The 10,000-nt window shown below is 46.8% G+C and overlaps 1 pseudogene across 1 annotated transcript in view; it reads right to left on the bottom strand.

Annotated features, from left to right (window-relative positions):
- Nucleotides 1-3,140: 3,140 nt before the first annotated feature.
- LOC306778461 (dynamin-1-like) overlaps nt 3,141-10,000 on the bottom strand; it is a 44,830-nt pseudogene continuing 37,970 nt past the window's right edge. The window contains exons 20-22 of the transcript XR_013773157.1: nt 9,693-9,934; nt 9,458-9,619; nt 3,141-3,201 (exon numbers count right to left, since the gene is read on the bottom strand). The product of XR_013773157.1 is annotated as a dynamin-1-like (transcript). The remainder of the gene's footprint in view (nt 3,202-9,457; nt 9,620-9,692; nt 9,935-10,000) is intronic.

Below are 10,000 nucleotides of genomic sequence, written 5' to 3'. Positions count from 1 at the left end.
TCAGCTAACGTTCAGCTAACGCTCTGCTATTGTTCAGCTAACGCTCTGCTAACGTTCAGCTAACGCTCTGCTAACATAGTGAAACATGTGCTGTGTTGAACACAGCTCAGAACTGGACTCAACAGAACCACCACATGAACAACAAACACAAACTGAATAAATAGATCAGCAGTTACACTTCAGATTCTTACACTTTAGATTCTTACGCTTCAGATTCTTACACTTTAGATTCTTACACTTCAGATTCTTACGCTTCAGATTCTTACACTTCAGATTCTTACGCTTCAAAAATCAACGCGACCGGTGTGAACGCAGCATTACACTTCAGATTCTTATGCTGCATTCACACCGGTCGCGTTGATTTTTTGACGCACTGCAAAAAAGCGTCCAACGCACTGCACAATCGTGTCCAACGCGCCGCCGGTTGTGTTCACACCAAACGCCGCAAAATCTCGTAGCGCCGGAGAGGGGGCGTGGTTTATCGTCCTGGAAGCCGTTCACCTGGCCGCCATTTCTTTCCGCTGTCAACCGTGAAAGGAATAAGGACAATTGCTGCTTTGTACGTGTTGTGGAAGTCCCTCAAACATCGGAATGCCAAACGCCGTCATGTCTGGTTCATAACATTGTTCAGAGGAGCTCCGTGGATTGTATCGAGCTGTATTCACTGTCTAGCAAGCCACCGGTCGCTGTTTACTACAGCTGTAGGAACACAAAATAAACTGATTTGGCTGTGATTCAACGGCAATAAACCGACAAAAAGGGACTCCGAAATAACAACGTAATGATACCGATTTGTACTTGTCTTCTCCGACAAAAAGGGACTCCGAAATAACTACGTAATGATGCCGATTTGTAGGTTACTGGTCTTCTCAATGGAGCTCTGATGGATCGGTGCTAGGCTATGCTAACATCGTAGCAGCTCCACCAGCACTCAATAACGTCACGTAGACGTAAATACGGCAGCGTGTATTCATTGTTTGTACCGTATGGTTTACACACACATGCATACACATAGTTTGGTCCGGTCTCTGTTGATATGAGGTATCGTAGAGCTCTGGGTGAACACAGACGGCTACAGGATTTATTTCCTGATTCAACAACGGCAGGAAGTCAGTGACGACAGGGGGAGCAACTCAACGCTGATAGGCTATCGCGCCACAGCGCCACGCGATTATGTCGCTGAAGTTGAAAAATTTCAACTCGCGCGTTGGCGATTTTGCGGCGTCCAACGCGTCCACCGCACTGCAATAACGCGTCCAACGCGCCGCGCCATCGCAAAATTGCGGCGCGCCAGTCTCATCGTGTCTGTGCAGAGACTTTGTATGTAATCTCGACGCGCGTCAAAAAATCAACGCGACCGGTGTGAACGCAGCATTACACTTTAGATTCTTACGCTTCAGATTCTTACACTTTAGATTCTTACGCTTCAGATTCTTACGCTTCAGATTCTTACGCTTCAGATTCTTACACTTTAGATTCTTACACTTTAGATTCTTACGCTTCAGATTCTTACGCTTTAGATTCTTACGCTTTAGATTCTTACGCTTTAGATTCTTACGCTTTAGATTCTTACGCTTTAGATTCTTACGCTTTAGATTCTTACGCTTTAGATTCTTACGCTTTAGATTCTTACACTTTAGATTCTTACGCTTTAGACTCTTACACTTCAGATTCTTACGCTTCAGATTCTTACAGTCTGATGATGAACAATAAACACGTCAACATTTCATCTCCTGGATTCGTTCTTAAGTAAAACTTTGATAAATTAACATTTCATAAACTCAAATAAACTCATGAGAGGAATATAACAAACTATTGGATACATTAATATTCACATTGTTGTTTTATTTCAATTGATTGAAAAATCCTTTATTTCAGATTATTTCCTCGCGAGTTTCCTGGAAACAATTTACGATTTATAAACAAACAGGATTCAGCTGGTTCACGTTAAAATGATGTCATCAATTTATGAAATCAAAACAACATCGAACTCACCAAAAATGTAATCTTGAATGATGAAAAAATACCAAAAAATAAAATATGAAGTTTTTGACTCACTGGTGATTATTAGATGGTTGTTGTTGTTGAGCTTCTGCTGCTAACTGGGTCAATGCGTTTAAAAAACAGTTGGAACCAACTAGAACCAGTTAGATCCACCTGGAACCAACTAGAACCAGTCACATCCAGCTGGAACCAATCAGATCCAGTTGGAACCAACTAGAACAAGTCACATCCAGTTAGAACCAGTTGGAACCAACTGGAACCAGTTATATCCAGTTGGAACCAACTAGAACCAGTCACATCCAGCTGGAACCAGTTAGATCCAGTTGGAACCAACTGGAACGAGTCACATCCAGTTAGAACCAGTTGGAACCAACTGCAACCAGTTAGAACCAGTTAGAACCGGGTAGTCTTAGTTCAGTGAAGAAATCGGAACACTAAAGTTTATGGTGTTATTCCTTCAATGACGTTCTATGAGTTTATTGTTTGTTTGTCAGACATGTGCAATACATTCTGGTACATGTAGGCACAGCCGGCACGGCTCGGCAGCTTCCTGGGTCAATACAGCAGCAATGGGAATTCATGTCTGGACTACATTACCCATCAGCACTGACTGGACATCCACATAGAAGATCAATAATAACATGTTAACATATTCTGAAATAAATAAATAAATAGATTAATGCATATTACAAAATAACATCACAAATAATAGTTAAAATAATATGAAACTTTACACTGTAAAATAAAGTTCCCATAATGCAGCATTTCAGCATAAGTAAGAACATTTCATCAGCTTTATACAAGAGAGACCAAAGAATAAAAAATCGAATCAAATGATTATAATCCAGGAGTTGATGCTAGCTAACGGGCTAGCTGTGAACATCCAGAGAGGAGTGAGAGCTCTTCTTCACCTTGTGTTGATGTGATGACAGACAGGCGGCTGACCTGTCTCACTCTCTTGACAGCAGACAGACAGCTGGACCACATATCAATACACTGAATATTACTGATCATTTCACAGTCATAATGTGCAGATAATCAATATCATGATTACTTGTAAAGTTCACAGTAACACAGCACCAGTAGAGACCAGTAGAACAGTTCAGTAGAGACACAAACACACACTGGGTTCAGGTTTAACCCTCAATAGAAGACTGGGGACTCTCTCCGTGGGCGGGGCTTCCTTTACTGGGACGACTGGGAGGAGAAACGAATGTGAAGAGAAAAGAAAAGAGAACAATAGTGAATCAGGCAGGAGGGTTAAAGGGTCAAAAATGACTGTTAGTTCCAGTGAGAACCAGTTACAACCAGCAAGAACCAGTGGAGGAATTCAGGGTTAAACCAGTTAGGAGGTCAGGAGAGTACAACAGGGTAGTAAAAGTACTGAAGGAGTAGAAGTACAGTATGTTCGAAGTACAGTAGAGTAGAAGTACAGTAGAGTAACAATGTAGTTAGAATTGATTGGATCTAACAGACATGAGCACCAGTTTAATCCATTAATAACCCAGTAAACAGCTATTGGAACAAGTAGAAACCTTCTGAAACCAGTTGGAACCAGTGGGAACGCAAAAGAATATGTTTGGACCAGCTGGGACCTATTTACCAGATGGGACCAGTTGAACCAAGCTGAAACCAGTAGGAACAAGCTCCACCTAGATCAGCGGTTCCCAAACTTTTTAGGCCGCGCACCCCCTTCTACATCCCGACCGGGTTCGCGCACCCCCCCCCCCCCCTTAATAAAAAATAAATAAAAAAGCAACAGAGCCTTTTAAGCCTTCATAGCCGCATAAGAATCGGACCAATGAGAGAACAGTTTGCTCGCGCGTGGCATTTGTTTACAAGATTTAGTCCGCTGTTAAATGTTGCAGTGTGAACACAAACTGAACAAAGGAGCAACTGCAACAAAGCAAACGAACTGAAGGTGTGAAAACGCCCTGAAACACTGCAACAAAGTTTCAATATCTTTCAGTGACACAAGGCGTCACTTTTAAAGAGCAATACGGATGCGAGGACACACGCACAGGCTCAGAGGCAGATTATCACATTTCATTTACAATTAATGAGCGACTAATGCAGCCAGGATGTCTTCGGACAAAGCATCGATGCGGCGACACAGTGTTGTTGGACACCGGGATCATGTCCAACTTGTTTGCTTCTTTCTCTCCAATCATACATTCCACCATCTCTCTGGCAGCTGGCAAGCTCACGTCTTCAGTGATTGTGTGCGGTAGCCCCTTTCTCGCTATTCTGTAACTGATATGAAGCCCGTAGTGCGTCATTTATAGACCAACACATGAATGAGACTCCAGTTGTTTTTGGCTGTTTTGTAACTCCTCCGATGTCGATATAAAGAATGTAAGGGGCTTTTGACTTGCACTTGCGTGCTTGGTGTTCAGGTGGCGACGTAAATAAGAGCTTCAGACTGTTCGCCAGAACCTCACTGCACACCACGCACTGTGGCTTTGGGGAATCTGCGTTGCCAATACAAGTGAAGCCCAGACACACATACTTTTCATCATATTTCCTCTTTTTTTCCCAGTCTGATGCTCACTCTCGTTTCCTCTTTTTTCACCTTGACTCCGCGATGGGCCGATGTGCTCCTCTCTCTCTCTCTCTCTCTCTCTCTCTGTCTCCCTCTCTCTCTCTCTCTCTCTCTCTCTCTCTCTGTCCTCTCTCTCTCTCTCTCTCTCTCTCTGTCCCTCTCTCTCTCTCTCTCTCTCTCTGTCCCTATCTCTCTCTCTCTGTCCCTCTCTCTCTCTCTCTCTCTCTCTGTCCCTCTCTCTCTCTCTCTCTCTCTCTCTCTCTCTCTCTGTCTCTCTCTCTCTCCCTCTCTCTCTGTCCCTCTCTCTCTCTCTCTCTCTCTCTCTGTCTCTCTCTGTCTCTCTCTCTCTCTCTCTCTCTCTCTCTCTCTCTCTCTCTGTCCCTCTCTCTCTCTCTCTCTCTCTGTCCCTCTCTCTCTCTCTCTCTCTCTCTCTCTCTCTCTCTCCCTCTCTCTCTGTCCCTCTCTCTCTCTCTCTCTCTCTGAGTGGACGGAGGTGTGCGGAGCTGCAGGAGCGGAGTTTTTGAGAGCGAGAATTTACGGTTTTTTCGGCATTTTTCTTCGTTGGGTAATGTTGGGGATGGTAGTGTAGTGTAGTGTGGAGGGTTCACGGGGGTGTGTGTGCACTTTTAGGGTCTTTGTTTGGGGGTGTTTGTAGCCGATCAGCGCGAGCTGTCGGCGGCGAGGCGCCGCCATGAGCCTCATTGATTTGACCAGGAAGCACGGGGTGCGGATCCCGCCGCGGTTCGGGTGTTCGGTGGAGCAAATCAGTCTGGCAGTAGGTGATCTTGTCGGCCACAGCAGCGTGAAGTCCGCAGCACGGATGAACAGCAATGTGGTCGTATTTTTGGATTGCGTAGAAGCTGCGGAAGTGGTGGCGGAGACCGGGGTCGAGGTGGGCGAGCTTTTCCTACCCGCTTACGCTCTCAGCTCACCGGCAGTAACAGTCACCGTATCGAACGTTCCTCCGTTCATTAGGAACGATGACATCATCAGAGAGCTGGCCAAACACGGGAAGGTGGTGTCTCCGGTTAGGAGAATGTCCTCGGGGTTCAAGTCCCCGCTGTTACAACACGTAGTGTCTCACAGGAGACAGGTCCGCATGATCCCCAGCAACAGGAGCAGGGAGGTGAACCTCGTGTTCAAAATCACTGTAGAGGACTTTGAATATGTCATTTTTGCGAAGACTGAGGGGTTTAAATGTTACAGCTGTGGGAAAGAAGGACATATGAGCAGAGAGTGTCGTGGGGAAAATGGGTCTCATGAGGACCAGAACCAGAAAGGCACTGAGGAGGAGGGCAGAGGGGACAAGCAGGACGGACATGAGGGGACAAGTGGAGCTCAGGAGGCGAGGGTGGAGGAGACAAGTGTGGCCCAGGAGGCGAGGGGGGGAGGAGACAAGTGCGGCCCAGGAGGTGAGGGGGGAGGAGACAAGTGTGGCCCAGGAGGTGAGGGGGGAGGAGGCAAGTGCGGCCCAGGAGGTGAGGGGGGAGGGGACAAGTGCGGCCCAGGGGGTGAGGGTGGAGGAGACAAGTGCGGCCCAGGAGGTGAGGGGGGAGGAGACAAGTGTGGCCCAGGAGGTGAGGGGGGAGGAGACAAGTGCGGCCCAGGAGGTGAGGGGGGAGGCGATAAGTGTGGCCCAAGAGGTGAGGGTGGAGGGGACGGGTGTGGCCCAGGAGGTGAGGGTGGAGGAGACGGGGGTGGCCCAAGAGGTGAGGGTGGAGGAGACAAGTGGGCTGCAGGGAGTGAGGAAGAGTACTGGAGGACAGGTGGAGGAAGGTAGTGAGGTAGATATGGAGGAAGACGAGGAGCAGCTCAAGGGTCCTCGGATGAAGAGAAAGAAGGGGGAAAATCGTGGAAATTCACAGGCCAAAAAAGTGGCGATGACAGCAAGTGTAGGTGCTGCTGAGAGTGAGCCCAGTCTGGAGACGGACTCTGAATCCAGTCTGGAGAAAGACGCTGCTGCTGAAAGTGGGCCCTCTAAACACGAGGCTGGCAGCCGGAAAGACTCTGAAGGATACAGTGTGGAGGAGATACAGGAGTATCTGAAGAAGAGCAAGAACGTGAAAGGAGCCAGAGTGGAGGACTACCTCTCTGACACGGAGAAGCTCTCCAGCTCGGCCAGATCGCACATGAGGTGCAAGGACAGAGGAGGCCTCACGAAGCAGGAGGGCTTCAGACTAAAGAAGATCGTTCAGACATTAAGGAAAGGGATGAACAAAGATGGAGTTAAGTAAAGGGACCGGGGCCCACGTCCCCACACCGGCTGTTTTACGGACCGCTGGGGGACGGAGCCAGGACGGGCATCCAGGACGGCACGACCCAGGTCTCAGCAGCATGCTGGACCCTCTGAGGACTCAACCGGCGGAGCAGGAGCATCCTGAACTCCTGACTCTACAGATCAGTTTCAGATCTCGGATTAAGTGCAGAGCTGAATGAACTCAACGATTCGTGTACATATTGTGAAAAGACACTATTTTTGATTGGTTTTTGTTTTTGTTTTGTTGTGAAGAGTTGCTTCTAATCCGTTGCCACGGCAACGATGTTTTTGTTTGTTCATATTACTTGAGGAAAGACCAAAAAAAAAAACGTAAAATAAAGGTTTTTTAAAAAATCAAAAAAAAAAAATCTCTCTCTCTCTCTCTCTCTGTCTCTCTCTCTCTCTCTGTCTCTCTCTCTCTCTCTCTCTCTCTCTCTGTCCCTCTCCTCTTTTACGACTGATAGCTTCAGATGTCCCAACTGACAGTTTCCCCGATTTCAGCCAGTTTAGCATATTTGCATGAATGTTGCTGAATGCATGAAGTTCGCTGTTAGCTGACGTTAGCTGCACAAGCTAGGCTGGCTAGTGTGTACGACTGGCGGCAGGTGGCAAGTCTGCCGGAAGACTTTTCAATTTAAATCTTACAAAGGGAATTTTTAGAATTCATGTTTTTATTTCGTGAAAAATCCCACTTTTTAAATAAAAATTACATTTAAAAAAAAATATTTAATATTATTACACCATCAGACCGCCATTACACTTTTCCTCTCACGCACCCCCTAGAGGCAGCTCGCGCACCCCCAGGGGTGCATGCACCACACTTTGGGAATCCCTGCTCTAGATGAAACCAGTTGGGACCAGTTGGACCAAGCTCCACCAATGTTATTTCAAAATCATTGAGTATATATTGTGTGTATACTCTGTGTATGTTGTATATTGTGTATATAGACAGACAGACAGACAGTAACAGGTTGATGGAGCTGTCAATCACACAGCTGATGTTATTTCATCATCATTAGCGATGACTCATTATGATGCTGGGGGGGCGGAGTCACATGGCGAGGACAGCGATATGATTGGACGATGAGACACAGAGTTGGTGAGAGACAGCTGACGTACCATTGGTGAACTCCTCACTGGTCACTGATAGAGATTCTGAAAAAATAACCATACATGGTCATTATGAGGGGGCGGGGCCAGGGGCGGGGCTACCTGCTCTGACGCTAACACACCTGAGAGCTCTTTTTAACCTATAAGGTACTGTTGGACCAGGATCACACAAACAGAGAGAGACAGGCAGACAGACAGGTAGAGAGACAGGTATACACACAGACAGAGAGACAGATAGAGAGAGAGACAGAGAGACAGGTAGAGATACAGACAGAGAGACAGGTAGAGAGACAGACAGAGACAGGTAGAGAGACAGGTATACACACAGACAGAGACAGGTAGAGAGAGAGACAGAGAGACAGGTAGAGAGACAGAGAGACAGGTAGAGAGACAGACAGACAGGTAGAGAGACAGGTATACACACAGACAGAGAGACAGATAGAGAGAGAGACAGAGAGACAGGTAGAGATACAGACAGAGAGACAGGTAGAGAGACAGACAGAGACAGGTAGAGAGACAGGTATACACACAGACAGAGACAGGTATACACACAGACAGAGACAGGTAGAGAGAGACAGAGAGACAGGTAGAGAGACAGAGAGACAGGTAGAGAGACAGACAGAGACAGGTAGAGAGACAGGTATACACACAGGTAGAGAGACAGGTATACACACAGACAGAGAGACAGATAGAGAGAGAGACAGAGAGACAGGTAGAGATACAGACAGAGAGACAGGTAGAGAGACAGACAGAGACAGGTAGAGAGACAGGTATACACACAGACAGAGAGACAGGTAGAGAGAGACAGACAGGACAACAAAGAGTGATGGAGGAGAAGAGAAGAAGAAGAAGAGAGTCTGCAGATCGTTTGTGGATCTCTGCTTTCATTCTAAAGCACCAACAAAGAAGAAACTGTCACCAGAAAATACGCTTGTTTTTCAGTCTGGTGTGTTCTAATAAAACAAACTACAACATATATAATATAATATGATAATAATAATTATATTATATGATATATATTATCTATAATATTATAATAATAAGATTAAGGGAACCTTTCCCACCTAACAGAAACATGCTTAAAAGACGCCTCAAAGAACATGTGGTGCTGTTTTATGTGTTAGTGTTCATGTCTTTCTAGTTTAGCTGTGATATTACATTCATAGTTGTTTCACTCACAGAGACTTGTAACATTAATATTGCTTATGAGTTACTGCAGTGTATAAACCAACATCCTGATCACACACACACACACACACACACACACACACACAGTAACATCATGTGTATCTTCTTCCTCTTGTTGTGATGGAACGTCTCTGCATATCTTATTTATCTTCACATTACAGAGGTGGAGGTTGGCTTCCTGCCTCTTCCCGCTCTGTGATATTATCTCTGTTATCTTTCTTTATTTTTAATTTACTGTTTGAATGGTGCAAAATAAATAAATAATCTAAAACAGTGACGTTTGATCAGAGAACTCTTTCTGCTGACAGTCTTTGAACACATCACGACCTCTGACCTCTGTATGTGTGTGTCGGTACCTGGGGACTCCTGGGGGCGCCGCTCTGTTGGGTCTGGAGGGGATGGAGGGGGGTCCTGGATCAGGAGACACCGCGGGACGAGAAGGAGGACCGGGGGCCGCTCGACCACGAGGAGGACCAGGAGGGGCCCGACGCTGGGGGGTCGGGCTGGACATGGGGGACCTGCAGAGACCAACAGAGAGACTCGGTGACTCGGGACACGGTTACCGGGGCCGTGGACCTGCGGCTAGGTTACCTGCGTCCTGACGGCATCCCGGTGACCTGAAGCCACGAGTCGTCCACCGGAGGAGGCATCGTCGTGGTGATGGTGGACGTGCTGATGTCACCGATGATGTGGAGACCTTCACGGAGAGCGTGGTACATCTTCAGCGTCTCATCACGGTGCTGGGCCTGTTGCTGGGACTCCTCCATCAGGGTGTTCTGGTCTCCACAGGAGTAGAGTTGAGCCAGAAGGTCTGAGTGGATGAACTCCTTCGTCTGAGGACAGAGAGGTCAGGTGACCTGTGACATCACTTCCTGTGTGTGTGAGTGTGTGTGTGTTAA

The sequence above is a fragment of the Melanostigma gelatinosum genome (genome assembly GCF_949748355.1).
Source record: "Melanostigma gelatinosum genome assembly, chromosome: 6".
NCBI classification, from domain to species: domain Eukaryota; kingdom Metazoa; phylum Chordata; class Actinopteri; order Perciformes; family Zoarcidae; genus Melanostigma; species Melanostigma gelatinosum.
The sequence above is the reverse complement of the archived record's forward strand: the minus strand, read 5'-3'. Positions and strand labels throughout refer to the sequence as shown.